Raw genomic sequence first — 16,596 nt, 5'->3', positions numbered from 1 at the left:
GGCTGCAAAAAGCATCATTCTTCTTGTTTTTGCTCTGCAAAACAGCCTTTTCAAGGGTTGGCTTGGGTGACAAAATGTCTTCTGTAGGCGTGGGTTTGTCTCCCTCTCCCTAAGATGTGTCCGGTATAGGCCAGGGTGCCACTCAAGGCCGTAACCAATTCGGGTTATAGCTTCTCGGCCTTTTGGCTAAGATCAAGTGTAGTTTCGGAGGACGCTACCTTGGTCGGTACTGGAAGGTGCCTGGGATTGCACGTCTGCCGGCCTTGAGGAAGTGTGTGCGCCTTCTGGTGACACATAGCCCTCTTGTGCCTGGACGGTTCCCAGGCAACGGGAGGCGATCACCTTTGTTATTTTGAAGTCCTACTGATAAACAGAAAAAAAAAAAAATTAAATCTGTTCTTATCAGTTTAATATCTGATACGTCCCCTCTCTGGGGACCATATATTAAATGGATTTTTAGAACAAGGAGATGGAAAAAATCTTGCTCTGTCCACTCCACGCATTGACCTGGTATTGCAGTACCTCCAGGACCGGTGCACCCCTTCTTAACCCAGTTTCCAAAAGCAGAACTCAATTCACCTGATTCAAATGAGCCCCATTAGTGAATTGAAAGAAAGCAAAAACTTTATATGCACCTCAATTTGGCCAATTCACTTTTCACACTTTCACCCTTTTTTTTATCTTTCACACCTTTTACTTGCTTTATTGATGCAAAAGCTGTGCCAAATAGCAAACTCATCTCCACTCAACTTGACCAACTCTGCTATGTCCCGTGCAGTATCTTATTCTCAGTCTTATCTAGATCATTTGCAATTGAATAGAATAGATCCCTTTTGGACACATTGGATTCAGCTGCTGCAGTGACTGCAGGTGTTAGAAGATGCAGACTTGGCATCAGGTGCTGTCTATCAGATTCCACTCCAATTAAAGCTTCCATTGTTTTTCGGTGTTTTCTTTGAGCAATGATGATGTCTTTAGTGATCTGTTGGCTCCCTCTCCTGGAGGAAGAGTTTGCTTGCTCTTGGACTTTCAAAAAGAGAGGTCATGATAGACATTTAGCTTCTGAGCCCAATTGGGGACAGTCATGGGTGATGAATGTTTTGCAACCTGCTGCGAAGCCTGATACCGCAATATAAGGAACGTCAAATACTAAGAATGGGCGGCCTATGAAAGAATTAGTACTTTCATTAAGCATACTTAAACGGCTAATTGGGAATAGACAAACTGTAAAAAGCCCTCTGAGAAAGCCCCTCTCTAACCTTTGTTAGTAAGCTTTTCTGTAGTCTGCCTGTTGATGTATTTTCCGTTTGAACAGTGCACAACATGAAGTGACGGAACACTGGCTTGTCACAATGTCCCCCGCTGACATCACGATAGCGCTGCTGCCTAGAAAGCCAGCTGCGCAGCAGAAGTTGCTCTTTGGGTGGGATGGTGGGCTAATGTATCTATTCCTGCTTGGTGTGAGTTTGACATGATCTAGAGCAACGAGTTCCAGCGGCTAGCGGTTGATTATTGGCTGTAATGGGGCTTTCTGGCTGGTGCCAGCCTTTCTTCTTAGCACACAGGAACCACAATCCCTACACCATGCTTCGATGGATTCTCTCATCCCAGCCCAGTAAAACTACATATTTCACACAGTTATAAGCAGCCCATGGGCATTCACCTGGATTAAAACCCATAACAGCTCATAGACCAAACAATCAATCTACCACTGGACCAAAGACAGGAAGCTAAATCCACTGCCTGCGGTAACTAACTTAATCCTATAGTCTACTCACACAACAAACCCAAGAGAAAGGAAAAAAACATGGCTTCGATTATCCATCCAATGAAAACGCATAACCATTGTGAGCCATTGGACAATGCAATTGCACACATGGTGACATGGTGCACGGCCCAATGAATCAAGTCTGTACTTCATATTCACGGTTTAAGCCCTTGGGTTCTAATGTGTCCAGAGTACATATCCAGAAAGATTCCCTTTCTTTGTGCTAAGCACAAGTCAACAATACGTTGTAAGCAGATTCTATTACCAGTCCCACACCATTTTGTGACGCATAATCGCACAGTGGCCCAATTAAGATTCCAAGTCATCGAACATGTCCCAGCCATACGCAGAGGAGGCGATAGAATTAGGAAGCTCAAAGAAAGGGAATCTTTCTGGATATATACTCTGGGCACGTTGGAACCCAAGGGCTTAAACCATGAATATGAAGAACCGACTTGATTCATTGGGCCGTGCACATTTTTTCTAACGCCCGGTTCTTTTTCGTGTTCACACTATATATGGCTCCAGTATGTATGGAGTTCCATTCTTCCTTGTTTTTTATTTGTCATGTTTGTCTGATTACCTTGTCTAACAGTTTTTTCTCCCCTTTCTTTACCTTCCAGGTTCCCATAGTCACGTGAAATATCCCTGTTGCACTTGATTACGGCTCACTATTCACTATAGGATGTCTTATATCTAACATCACACTCTCACCCATCAGCACTCTATAGGTTTGTATAAGGTATGCGCTTACACATCCGGTCCTCCATAGGTATTTCCACTTATGTAGCACTATCCCTATGATCACTCATAACTCATACCCTTGTAGTCAATTACAGCCTCCTCTCTCCCCTCTCCCCTTCTCCCTTTCCATCTATAATTTTGCCAGTACAATATTAGTTTACATTAGGCACACACTCACATATTCCTTTCCTTAGTGACTTATTGTAATTCACATTCGCATACAATTCTCTATGCCTGCCCCATTACTACATTCATACCTACTTGACCCTATCCTGATACCCCTTGTCTCACCTTGTTGGTCCCTACACCTGTTATCATCTCCTTTCCTGTGTCTGTCTTGTCACACAACACATTTTAGCATATCCCTTGTGCTCCTTATTACCTGTCCTGCCTATTAGAATTATGTCCATTATGTCCATGCATGGCCCAATGAATCAAGTCTGTACTTCATATTCATGGTTTAAGCCTTTGGGTTCCAATGTGCCCAGAGTATATATCCAGAAAGATTCCCTTTCTTTGAGCTTCCTAATTCTATTGCCTCCTCTACGTATGGCTTGGACATGTTCGATGACTTGGAATCTTAATTGGATCACTGTGTGATTATGCGTCACAAAATGGTGTGGGACTGGTAATAGAATCTGCTTACAATGTATTGTTGACTTGTGTTTAGCTCAAAGAAAGAGAATCTTTCTGGATATGTACTCTGGGCACATTAGAACCCAAGGGCTTAAACCGTGAATATGAAGTAAAGACTTGATTCATTGGGCCGTGCACCATGTCACCATGTGTCCAATTGCATTGTCCAATGGCTCACAATGGTTATGCGTTTTCATTGGATGGATAATCGAAGCCATGTTTTTTTCCTTTCTGTTGGGTTTGTTGTGTGAGTAGCCTATAGGATTAAGTTGGTTACCGCAGGCAGTGGATTTAACTTCCTGTCTTTGGTCCAGTGGTAGATGGATTGTCTGGTCTATGAGCTGTTATTGGTTTGAATGCAGGTGAATGCCCATGGGCTGCTTATGACTGTGTAAAATATGTAGTTTTACTGGGCTGGGATGAGAGAATCCATTGAAGCATGGTGTAGGGATTGTGGTTCCTGTGTGCTAAGAAGAGAGGCTGGCACCAGCCAGAAAGCCCCATTGCAGCCAATAATCACTTAATAACTTTTTCAACTTGTCATCATATGGGAGGCCTTCCATTCCTTGTAGTAGTCTAGTTGCCCACCTTTGAACTGACTCTAACTTCTGAATGTCCTTTTTAAAATGTGGAGCCCAAAACTGGTTCCCATATTCCAGATGTAGCCTTACAAGTGATTTATAGAGGTTGATCATCTTTACTTATCATTTAAAACTTTCAAACTGGTACACTCAACACATAAAGCCCCCCCCTTTTAAAGAGTAGTTTCCCTGTACCTAAGTGGGGGTCTACCTAGGTTGGAGCGAGTGGACCTTCGGGGTCCGGTGTCAGTGGTGACAGGCAGTGGGGCAGAGGGAACAGTCAGTTCCTCCTCCCTGCTATCATGTGGGGCAGGCGGAGGCGTAGGGGAGCTGGGTACAGGTACATCCCTGGGCACTGGCTCGCGGTTAACCGTTTCCATCATTTCTTCATCCACGGGTTGTGGGAACAGTATCACTGGAAGGATCACCGCACCGTTCTGTGTAGGCCAGTCTGCTGGAAAATCACCCATCATGGTGTGGATTACCTCTTTTTCCTTCTCCACTGGACTGGGAACTGGAGCCTCATCCGCTACTCTCAATGCTGGTGGGCACTTCTTCAGGTGGTCTCGGGAAACCGTGGCCAAAGTCCCCCCCTGGTCACGGCTGATCTGGTAGGCCTTCCCATTCTCCCATCCTGTGGGCTGGACTACATACGGGGTTTTTTCCCATTGATCATCCAGCTTGTGGGCCCTTCTTTTCCGCTTCAGCACTACATCCCCAGGTTGGAAGGAACCGGCAGGCGCCTTCTTGTTGAAGCACTGCTCCTGTTGTCCCCGACTCCGGCACAAGTTCTTTTCAACATACTCCTGGACCTGTCGGTACTGTGTCCTCCGCCGAGTGTCCCATTCAGCTGTCGACAGGAGTGCTTCTGAAGCTTCCAAGCCCATTTCCAGATCCACTGGTAGCCGGCCGGGACGAGCTCTCATCAGGTATGCTGGAGTGCATTTCGTAGAGCTGGAAGGGATGTTGTTGTACATATCGACCAGGTCAGGTAGCTTCTCCAGCCACAGGTTCCGCTCTTCCAGTGGTAACGTCTTGAGGAGGCCCAGGACCAAGTGGTTCATCTTTTCACAAATGCCATTGGTTTGGGCGTGGTAAGGCGTGGTCCGGATTTTCTTGCAGCCGTACAACTGGCAGAATTCCTGGAATACCTCTGCTTCAAAGGCCGGACCCTGGTCGGTAAGCACCCTCTCCGGGTACCAATGCGGTCAACAGAAATAAGCCTGGAAAGCCTTAGCAGCGGTGCGGCCGGTTAAGTCCTTAACTGGGACAACCACCAGGAACCTCGAGTAGTGGTCTACGATGGTCAGAGCGTAGGTGTACCCACTTCGGCTGGGGGTGAGCTTTACATGGTCAAGGGCAACCAGCTCCAGCGGTTGGTGTGTAATGATCGGGTGTAGGGGTGCCTTCTGGCTGGCCTCGTCCTTCCTTCTCAATGCGCAAGGGCCACATTCTCGGCACCAGGCCTCCACAGATTCCCGCATTCCACTCCAATAGAACCGCTCTCTTAACAACATCTCTAGCTTCTTCCACCCGAAGTGCACTGCACCATCATGGTATGCTTGCAGGACGGTGGGCACTTTAGCCTGGGGAATCACCAGCTGGCGGATCTTCTCGTGAGTCTTTGGATTAATCAGCTCGCGATACAACTTCCCCTGGTGTAGGTATAGCCGGGTCCGTTCTTGCCACAGACGTTGGGCTTCGGCAGGGGCAGCAGGGTCTATCCCAGCAGAACCCTGTTCCACTAGAGTCTTGACCAGGCGGACAGCAGGTGCCTGGTCCTGAGCTTCCTGCCAGTCCTGTCGGGGCAGCGGATCCAGGTTCACCCGTTGTTGGTAGACGTGCACCTTCTCAGTGAATGGCCGGTGAAATGCAGGCAACTCGATCTCTTCGAGGTCATCATCCTCTGGCCCCTCTTCCGACAGGTGGGGCATCCGGGAGAGTGCATTGGCATTGACGTTGGTACGGCCGGCCCGGTACTTGATGGTGAAATCGTAGTTGGCTAACCTGGTCACCCACCGCTGCTCCAACGCGCCCAGCTTGGCCGTATCTAGATGGGTCAGCAGGTTATTGTCTGTGTACGCGGTGAACTTGGCTGCTGCCAGGTAATGGCGGAAACGCTCGGTGATAGCCCACACCAGTGCCAAGAGCTCAAGCTTGAAGGAGATGTAGTTCTCAGGGTTCCTCTCAGTCGGTCGGAGTTTTCGGCTAGCATAAGCTATTACCTTTTCCCTTCTGTCTTGGACCTGGGATAGAACAGCCCCCAAGCCCACATTGCTGGCGTCGGTGTAGAGGATGAATGGGCGGCTGTAGTCAGGGTACGCTAGGATTTCCTCTCCGGTCAGGGCTGTTCTCAGCTGGCGGAAGGATTCCTCATGCTTTTCTTCCCACACCAATGGGGCTACTAGGGATCTACCACCCTTGGTCTGTCCTACGAGGAGGTCTTGCATGGGGGCAGCCATCTTTGTGTACCCCTTAATGAAGCGACGGTAATATCCCACCAGGCCCAGAAACTGCCTCACTTCCCTCACTGTGGTCGGTCTCGGCCAGTCTTGGATGGCGGTGATCTTCTCGGGGTTGGGGGCGACACCTTCCGCACCAACCACATGTCCTAGGTACTGCACTCTGGGTTTCAGCAGATGACACTTTGAGGGCTTCAACTTCATCCCATACTTGGCAAGGGACGCGAACACCTCGGCTAGGTGCTCCAGGTGGGCTTCATACGTCTGTGAGTACACAATCACATCATCCAAGTACAGCAAAACGGTCCCATAGGCAGTCTTCTCTCGGTCTTCCGGTGCCACGGCCACCTGCCAGTACCCGCTGGTGAGGTCAAGGGTGGAGAAGTAGTTAGCGGTTCTCAGCGAGGCCAGGGACTCTTTGATGCGGGGCAGAGGGTAAGCATCCTTATGCGTTATCTGGTTAATCTTCCGGTAATCCACACACATCCGCATGGTGCCATCCTTCTTCTTAACCAGCACCAACGGAGCGGCCCAGGGACTACAGCTGTCCCTAATAACCTCTGCCTCCTTCATGTTCCTCAACATGTCTTTGGCGCATTGGTAGTGCGCAGGGGGAATAGGCCTGTATCTCTCTTTAATAGGGGAGTGTGTACCGGTAGGGATGTGGTGTTGAACCCCTTTAATCTGCCCAAAATCTAGAGGGTGCTTGCTAAAAACCCGCTCATACTCCTGTACCACCCGGTATACCCCTTCCTTGTGGTGTATGGGGGTATCATCAGTGCCGACATGTAGCTCTCGATACCACTCGCCTAACTCCCCCAGGGATGAGTGGGAACCGGCAGCAGGCGGTGTGACCGGGGGAACGGCTTCATGGATCGTGTGGGGATCTAGAGTGAACAATTTGGCAAGGGTAGCGTACCGGGTGGTGCATGAATGCACACATATTGGTTTTATAATCTTATTGTATTACTTTATATTCTTATTTCACTTGTGCATATCTCCACCATAATCCTGGCTAAGAAATATAGCTTTTTTTGGGGTACACAGGTAGTAAGGTCTTCTTTCTATTTCTTTAGGGGTGATATAGCCTGGTGGAACTCTAGACCTCTAACATTATATATGCACCCTTTTTCTTTATGGTTCTTGGACACCTTATAACATTCTTCCATACATATATATCTTTCTCATAAATTATAAATAATTAGGCATTTTTATATATTTTATTTACATTTTCATAAATAACTTTTTACAAAGCATGGGGGACATTCTCACATACATATAATTTTCATGTACGCATTCTGAAAATTTACGCATAAACCGTACACACTCCTTTTTGTAACAATTTCTATAACTCATTCGCTGAACTCTCATCCCGGATATTCATTCTTACACCGAATTTCCTGTTATAACACAACATTCATGATTTTTATTCAATTTATTTTTATTTTTTAGGTTTATTAGTAGTGATGAGCGAGTACTAAAAAGCTCGGGTGCTCGAAGCTCGGGCCGAGCCTCCCAAGATACTCGTGTACTCGGCCCGAGCACCGAGCCCAATGTTATCCTATGGGAGACCCGAGTATTTTTGTGAAATGACCACCGGCAGCATGTAGAAACCCTAAAAATGGCACAAAAGTCTCCGAAGAGTGCTCAAATGACATGGCAACAGCATGGGGAAGACCCCTTGAAGCATTTATCACTCAAAAGTCACAGCTGTGAATAATTTTGTCCACGTTTTACGCCATTTTTACGGACTCACCAGAAAACCTTCCAAAATGACACCAAAATGATTTTTCATAGCGGAAATGTTAAGGGCACATACCCAATAGTGAGATAGAGCTAATGTATGTTACTTTTTGAGATCAATACATGAAAGATTTTACGTAAAACATTGTGTGGCACTCCGATGTCCCTGAGAAGAGACGTGCATAAAGGCCTCTGAGTCTAATGTGCCCATTTTGAGGAACTGAGTCTTTGTAGTATTTTCCTTTGCCAGGGCAGTCCAAAATTGTGAGGTTCACCAATGCCCCTGCATACAGACGTGCATGATGGCCTGTAAACCTGAAGTGCCCATTGTAAGGAAGTGGGTCTATTGTAGTATAGCCCTTAGGCAGGGCAGCCAAAAATTGGGAGGCTCCACGTTGTCCCTGGATAGAGACGTGCATGAGGGCCTCAAAACATTAAGTGTCCAGTGTCAGGAAGTGGGTGTATTATAGTATAGCCCTTAGGCAGGGCAGCCAAAAATTGGGAGGCTCCACGTTGTCCCTGGATAGAGACGTGCATGAGGGCCTGTAAACCTGAAGTGCCCATTGGAAGGAAGTGGGTCTTTTGTAGTATAGCCCTTTGGCAGGGCAGCCAAAAATTGGGAGGCTCCACGTTGTCCCTGGATAGAGACGTGCATGAGGGCCTGTAAACCTGAAGTGCCCATTGGAAGGAAGTGGGTCTTTTGTAGTATAGCCCTTTGGCAGGGCAGCCAAAAATTGGGAGGCTCCACGTTGTCCCTGGATAGAGACATGCATGAGGGCCTCAAAACATTAAGTGTCCATTGTCAGGAAGTGGGTGTATTATAGTATAGCCCTTAGGCAGGGCAGCCAAAAATTGGGAGGCTCCACGTTGTCCCTGGATAGAGACGTGCATGAGGGCCTGTAAACCTGAAGTGCCCATTGGAAGGAAGTGGGTCTTTTGTAGTATAGCCCTTTGGCAGGGCAGCCAAAAATTGGGAGGCTCCACGTTGTCCCTGGATAGAGACGTGCATGAGGGCCTCAAAACATTAAGTGTCCATTGTCAGGAAGTGGGTGTATTATAGTATAGCCCTTTGGCAGGGCAGCCAAAAATTGGGAGGCTCCACGTTGTCCCTGGATAGAGACGTGCATGAGGGCCTCAAAACATTAAGTGTCCATTGTCAGGAAGTGGGTGTATTATAGTATAGCCCTTAGGCAGGGCAGCCAAAAATTGGGAGGCTCCACGTTGTCCCTGGATAGAGACGTGCATGAGGGCCTCAAAACATTAAGTGTCCATTGTCAGGAAGTGGGTCTTTTGTAGTATAGCCCTTTGGCAGGGCAGCCAAAAATTGGGAGGCTCCACGTTGTCCCTGGATAGAGACGTGCATGAGGGCCTCAAAACATTAAGTGTCCATTGTCAGGAAGTGGGTGTATTATAGTATAGCCCTTAGGCAGGGCAGCCAAAAATTGGGAGGCTCCACGTTGTCCCTGGATAGAGACGTGCATGAGGGCCTCAAAACATTAAGTGTCCATTGTCAGGAAGTGGGTCTTTTGTAGTATAGCCCTTTGGCAGGGCAGCCAAAAATTGGGAGGCTCCACGTTGTCCCTGGATAGAGACGTGCATGAGGGCCTCAAAACATTAAGTGTCCATTGTCAGGAAGTGGGTGTATTATAGTATAGCCCTTTGGCAGGGCAGCCAAAAATTGGGAGGCTCCACGTTGTCCCTGCATAGAGACGTGCATGAGGGCCTCAAAACATTGTTCCCATTGCAAAGGAGCGGGTCTCCTGTCGTTGTAATGTCCATTCTGCAAAGAATGGGCGAAAAAATTTACCACTGGGGGTATACCTGAAACAAAGGCCTAACTCTTGTAACGGTCATCATGGTGGCGCATGAGGAGAAGGAGGAGCAGTCCAGCGATTATCCAAAGTCCAGAAGTGTGTACCCATGGGTGACTGGAGGTACATGGCAAATTCCCGTTACAAACTTTAAATTCCGCTCTCATTTGCTGGTGGTGTGGTGAAGTCTGGCCCAATCCAACCCTTGTTCATCTTGATCAGAGTCAGCCTGTCAGCATTTTCAGTTGACAGGCGGGTGCGTTTATCTGTAATGATTCCACCTGCGGCACTAAAAACATGCTCTGACAAAACGCTAGCGGCAGGGCAGGCCAGGACTTCCAAGGCGTAGAGAGCCAATTCATGCCACGTGTCCACCTTGGATACCCAATAATTGTAAGGCACAGAGGAATGTCGGAGTACAGTTGTTCGATCTGCAAGGTACTCCTTGAGCATCTGGGCAAACTTAGGATTTCTTGTGGCACTACCCCGCACCTCAGGGGCTGTGGTACGTGAGGGGCTGAGAAAACTGTCCCACATCTTAAAGACTGTTCCCCTACCTCTGGCGGATTGGACTTGTGCCTCTCTCGGCTGTACGCCTTGGTTGTCCACTGATTCCTGACCTATGCCGCTAGCGTTTTGTGAGGGGAATGCTTTGCCTACTTCCGTGACTATGGCCTTCCGGAACTGCTGCATTTTGGTTGACCTCTCCGCCTCGGGAATAAGAGACATAAAGTTCTCCTTGTAGCGTGGGTCTAACAGTGTTACCAACCAGTAATGATTGTCGGCCAAGATGTTCTTAACGCGAGGGTCACGAGACAGGCAGCTTACCATAAAGTCAGCCATGTGCGCCAGACTCTTAACAGCCAGGACTTAAGTAGCCTGACCAACACGTTGACTGAACATGCTGTCCTCCTCCTCCTCCTCCTCCTCCTCATCTACCCTGTCCTCTGGCCAGCCACGCTGAACCGAGGATATGACTGGTGTGCATGTCATATCCTCAATTTGGCCGGAGATTTGCTCCATGTCTTCATCCTCCTCCTCGTCATAGTCCTCCACTGCACGTTGTGATGAGACGAGGCTGGGCTGTGTGTTATCACCCACACCCACTACTGTTTCTTGCTGCAACTCATCGCGCTCCGCCTGCAATGCATCATGTTTGGTTTTGAGCAGAGACCGTTTTAGAAGGCAGAGTAGCGGTATGGTGACGCTAATAATGGCGTCATCTTATACCTTTATGATGTTATTGTTTATTCTAAAGCAAACAAGATTTTAGGGTGTATAAAAAGGGAGATTAGATCCGGTGATCCCAACGTATTGTTAACCCTCTATAAATCACTTGTAAGGCCACATCTGGAATATGGGGTAAAGTCCTGAGCAGGTTGATAACCATTGGTTTGAGCATGGTAGGGTGTAGTGCGCATCTTCCTGCATCCGCCATAACCTTCCCTTAGGATATACTGTGCCCTTATCAGATTGGTTGTACAAGGTTGCTTCTCTTATTGGATGGATTTCAAGCTGCATGGATAATGTTCATTTAAATGATGTGGATAGAAAGACTGAAGATATCTACATGTAGTCTGAAATCCATCATGAATCAATACTATTTTACACAGTCATAAGCAGCCCATGGGCATTCACCTGCATTCAAACCAATAACAGCTCATAGACCAGACAATCCATCTACCACTGGACCAAAGACAGGAAGTTAAATCCACTGCCTGCGGTAACCAACTTAATCCTATAGGCTACTCACACAACAAACCCAACAGAAAGGAAAAAAACATGGCTTCGATTATCCATCCAATGAAAACGCATAACCATTGTGAGCCATTGGACAATGCAATTGGACACTTGGTGACATGGTGCACGGCCCAATGAATCAAGTCTTTACTTCATATTCACGGTTTAAGCCCTTGGGTTCTAATGTGCCCAGAGTACATATCCAGAAAGATTCTCTTTCTTTGAGCTAAACACAAGTCAACAATACATTGTAAGCAGATTCTATTACCAGTCCCACACCATTTTGTGACGCATAATCACACAGTGATCCAATTAACATTCCAAGTCATCGAACATGTCCAAGCCATACGCAGAGGAGGCAATAGAATTAGGAAGCTCAAAGAAAGGGAATCTTTCTGGATATATACTCTGGGCACATTGGAACCCAAAGGCTTAAACCATGAATATGAAGTACAGACTTGATTCATTGGGCCATGCATGGACATAATGGACATAATTCTAATAGGCAGGACAGGTAATAAGGAGCACAAGTTATATGCTAAAATGTGTTGTGTGACAAGACAGACACAGGAAAGGACATGATAACAGGTGTAGGGACCAACAAGGTGAGACAAGGGGTATCAGGATAGGGTCAAGTAGGTATGAATGTAGTAATGGGGCAGGCATAGAGAATTGTATGTGAATGTGAATTACAATAAATCACTAAGGAAAGGAATATGTGAGTGTGTGCCTAATGTAAACTAATATTGTACTGGCAAAATTATAGATGGAAAGGGAGAAGGGGAGGGGGGGAGAGAGGAGGCTGTAATTGACTACAAGGGTATGAGTTATGAGTGATCATAGGGATAGTGTTACATAAGTGGAAATACCTATGGAGGACCGGATGTGTAAGCGCATACCTTATACAAACCTATAGAGTGCTGATGGGTGAGAGTGTGATGTTAGATATAAGACATCCTATAGTGAATAGTGAGCCGTAATCAAGTGCAACAGGGATATTTCACGTGACTATGGGAACCTGGAAGGTAAAGAAAGGGGAGAAAAAACTGTTAGACAAGGTAATCAGACATAATGTAACCAGTTGATCAGACATGATCACCTGGTTTGAGACCCCCTGCCTTACACTATATAGATATCATGTTCATTCCCCATCTATCTTGCTCAGGAGAGCATCTCCCTCCCCCGGCACCAAGAGCAGCTCATACTGAATTGTTACATTGACTAGTAACACTGCACACAGAAATGCACCTTAATATTCCACTGTTAACCCTTTCCTCCCAGCAGTAACACACAACTCCTCACCTTGATATCATGGTGATTTATGGTCAGAATGACTTCAATGCGATCAGTGATTTCTATTCTAGCTCTGCTCACATAGATTTTATATCCACACTCAACTATAGGCCGTTCTTCATATTTTGGGGGCTTTTAGTCAGATATACTAGTTTGTGCCTGTATAGTATTGGTGTAGATGGGAGTGTAGGGCATGGGTTACATGGCACTGTGGTGGAATACTGATGGGAGGTATTGGTGCTGTGTTTGATGCTTCTACTGGGTATTTTCCTACAAATACTGGAACAGCTCACTGCTTAGAATGATCCTTCCCAGCTCTATAATATATTATATATACCCCACAATGCAGGCTCACACACACATTTGTCTCAAGTGTGTTGTAGGGACACAGATACAGTCTTGGTCATGTGACTAAAGGCTACTTTACACACTGCGATATCGGTCCCGATATCGCTAGTGTGGGTACCCGCCCCCATCTGTTGCGCGACACGGGCAAATCGCTGCCCATGCCGCACAACACCGACCAGACCCGTCACACATACTTACCTGCCCGGCGACGTCGCTGTGTCCGGCGAACCGCCTCCTTTCTAAGGGGGCGGTCCGTGCGGCGTCACAGCGACGTCACTGAGCGACCGCCCAATAGCAGCGGAGGGGCGGAGATGAGTGGCCGGAACATCCCGCCCACCTCCTTCCTTCCTCATAGCGGCTGGGAGGCAGGTAAGGAGAGGTTCCTCGTTTCTGCGGTGTCACACGGAGCGATGTGTGCTACCGCAGGAGCGACGAACTACATCGTTACTGCTGCAGTAACGATAATCGAGAATGGAGACCCATGTCACCGATGAGCGATTTTGCACGTTTTTGCAACGATGCAAAATCGCTCATCGGTATCACACGCAGCAACATCGCTAATGCGGCCGGATGTGCGTCACAAATTCCGTGACCCCAACGACTCCGCATTAGCGATGTCGCAGCGTGTAAAGCCCCCTTTAGTGGGAGTGGTGTACAGGGTCTTAGCAGTAAAGAGTATTCCATATTTCTGCCAGATACCCACAGAGATATTGAAATCTGAAAAAAGAGACTTCTGCTCATTGAAGGTAAGAACTGCTCACATAGCGTTCAACTCCACAGCAAACGAGTGCTCTAGCACTGGCATCTCAGCAGGGATATTCCCCTACTACACATGTGTGTCTAGGTCACTGTGACAGTTTACAGGACATAACTCAGGGCACCTAGACAGAAGGCAGAGGGACTACTTTCTATTTCTGGTGTAGAGCTTAGTACAATATATATATATTTATACTATTACATGGGACACATGTACCTTGTATTACCATTATTCGCTGTATATGAACCCCTTTTCTCCGGGCATTATTTGTCTATAGCATTTTTCACGAACCTGAGGCAACTGAGAACCCTTCAGTGAAGGAATTCCACTAACCCTCACAATACCTACCAGGGGCCTCCCTGCAGTAACTCAGGTAGTTGTACCCATTCTCTTTCCGCATTCTATGTGTTCTTCTTCTTTCTTCTTTTTTTTCTTTTTTCTTCTTTTTATTTCTATCATGTAGTTCAGGGGTTTATAGATATATGTCCTGCATCTCATATTTCCTTTAGTGGTGCTTCTTACCCATTCTCATATCATTTACCCTAGTATTTCATGATCCTGAGGCGACTGAGAACCCTTTAATAAAGGAATCCTTTTTCACCTGAATTGTCAAGTGATACTTACCAGTGACTATCACGTAATGTTACAGGTAGTTCCATTTTCTTCCTCTTCTTTCTCTCCTTTCTTCTTTGTCACACGGTCCATTGTGTTATAGCCCACGTGTCATGATAACACTTGTACCATCTTTTCATTTAGATTCCACCTACAATTATTTACCGATTCCAGTTCTGGAATAGGCTTTCATCATCTACTCACTAGAATTCTCAAGTTCATAAGGTACTGAGACATATACATGTTCACACCATTATAAAGAACAAAGTATAAACATTGAGGTTTTTCTCACACCCATGTTCCTGTGTTCTTTGATATGATATGTGTTCATTTCCTTCACTATATAGGATTGCAAGTTTTCCATTTGTACCTTAATGGCAATGACGCTATACAATTGAACACATATCATCCTGTTATCCATATAGGTGTGTATTTACCTGCTTGACTATTTTTGGTTGTTTGATCCAGAATGTTTCTCCAGATAGGTCATGTGGAAATTTTCTTTCCTCAGTACAAATGTTTTCACTATGGCTTTGGAAAATTTTTTTGTATGTGCATCATGGTCATTTGACCCATTGTACTCTCAAGTAGCAATATATTGTACTGTTATGTTGTACTATGTACTAATTACGTGTTTATATGGTTTTGTAACCCTTTATGATCTTAGATAACTTTATCCTTGATAAAGACCTAAAAACAAGCTCGAAACGTTGGATGAATTATCCTTTTGCACAAATAAAGAATTTTCAGCATTCTAAGAGTTCTTTTCTTACGTTATTGATCACTATAGTGTGCCAGAGCTATTTCTATTGAATTGACTCTTATTTTTTCTGAGCACCTGCTATATACACAGTGAGCCAGACATATTCAATTTTCATTCAGAAGGCAGAGGGAAGCCTTAGCAGCTGAGCCTATATCTTGGCTTGTGAGCATTAGAACAGGCCGGCGATTACAGGGTAACATGAAAAATGTCCAGCTTGCATTATGACTAGAACATGACAATATCCTTTTAAGTACTAACCTATGATGCGTTCCTAAGCAGTTGATGTTATATGTTCTACATTTCATTTTCTGCATACTTTCCAAGTAGTAGAATTTGCTTTGATATAGGCAACTGGATTTTCACAATGAAAAGGCAAAGGATAACGCCCGAAAAAGACGCCATACATTATGTCAGTGCCATCACTGACAAACCTGGATTGACCATGAAATACATCAATCCCCTTAAAGGTGAGTTAAAACAAGTTTTAACTAAATTGCCTTAATATTGTCATGCATTAGAATGACTGTCTTAGGTAATGATAAATATTTTCTACAGGAAGAGGAGTGTTTGCTGAAACTGAAATCGAAAAAGGGAGTTTTGTTGCAGAATATCGAGGTGAGCTCACGTATGCACTTACGATGGTAGACAACTACTCGAGATTTATGGTTGTGGTACAAGTCAAAGATCTAATGGCCCATACTGCAGCGAAGGTCTTCCAAGCACACTTATGCAGACCTCATGGCTACTCAGAGAGAGTCCTCACAGATCAAGGCACTGCCTTTGAAGCGGAAATCTTCAAGGACTTCTGCAGCTTTTACCGATGCAGGAAGATGCGTACTACACCCTACCATGCTCAAACCAATGGTTATCAACCTGCTCAGGACTTTACCCCATATTCCAGATGTGGCCTTACAAGTGATTTATAGAGGGGTAACAATACGTTGGGATCATCGGATCTAATCTCCCTTTTTATACACCCTAAAATCTTGTTTGCGTTAGAATAAACAATAACATCATAAAGGTATAGCAGTACCGTTTCAAAGTTTCGGTGTCCCAAGCAGCATTCCATCAGCCTCTGGAAGGTTCCTGGCAAATTGCACAGCTCGAAGGGCATGCTTTTGAACTCGCAGAGACCCATCGGGGTGGCAAAGGCGGTCTTCTCCCGGTCTGCCTCAGCAACGGACACTTGCCAATAGTGACTAGTGAGATCAAGGGTAGAAAAATAATTTGCAGTTGTCAATGCAGCTAGCTATTCCTCAATACAGGGGAGTGGTGCTGTCCTTCTTCTTTAACAGGACCAACGGAGCTGCCCAGAGGCTACAACTGTCACGGATAACC

The 16,596-nt window shown here is 46.1% G+C and overlaps 1 pseudogene; it reads left to right on the top strand.

Annotated features, from left to right (window-relative positions):
- The first annotated feature begins 337 nt into the window (after nucleotides 1-337).
- Nucleotides 338-544, top strand: LOC142255448 (U2 spliceosomal RNA; annotated as a pseudogene).
- The last annotated feature ends 16,052 nt before the right edge of the window (nucleotides 545-16,596 follow it).

The sequence above is a fragment of the Anomaloglossus baeobatrachus genome, chromosome 10 (genome assembly GCF_048569485.1).
Source record: "Anomaloglossus baeobatrachus isolate aAnoBae1 chromosome 10, aAnoBae1.hap1, whole genome shotgun sequence".
NCBI lineage: Eukaryota > Metazoa > Chordata > Amphibia > Anura > Aromobatidae > Anomaloglossus > Anomaloglossus baeobatrachus.
This window is presented reverse-complemented; position numbering and strand designations above follow the sequence as displayed.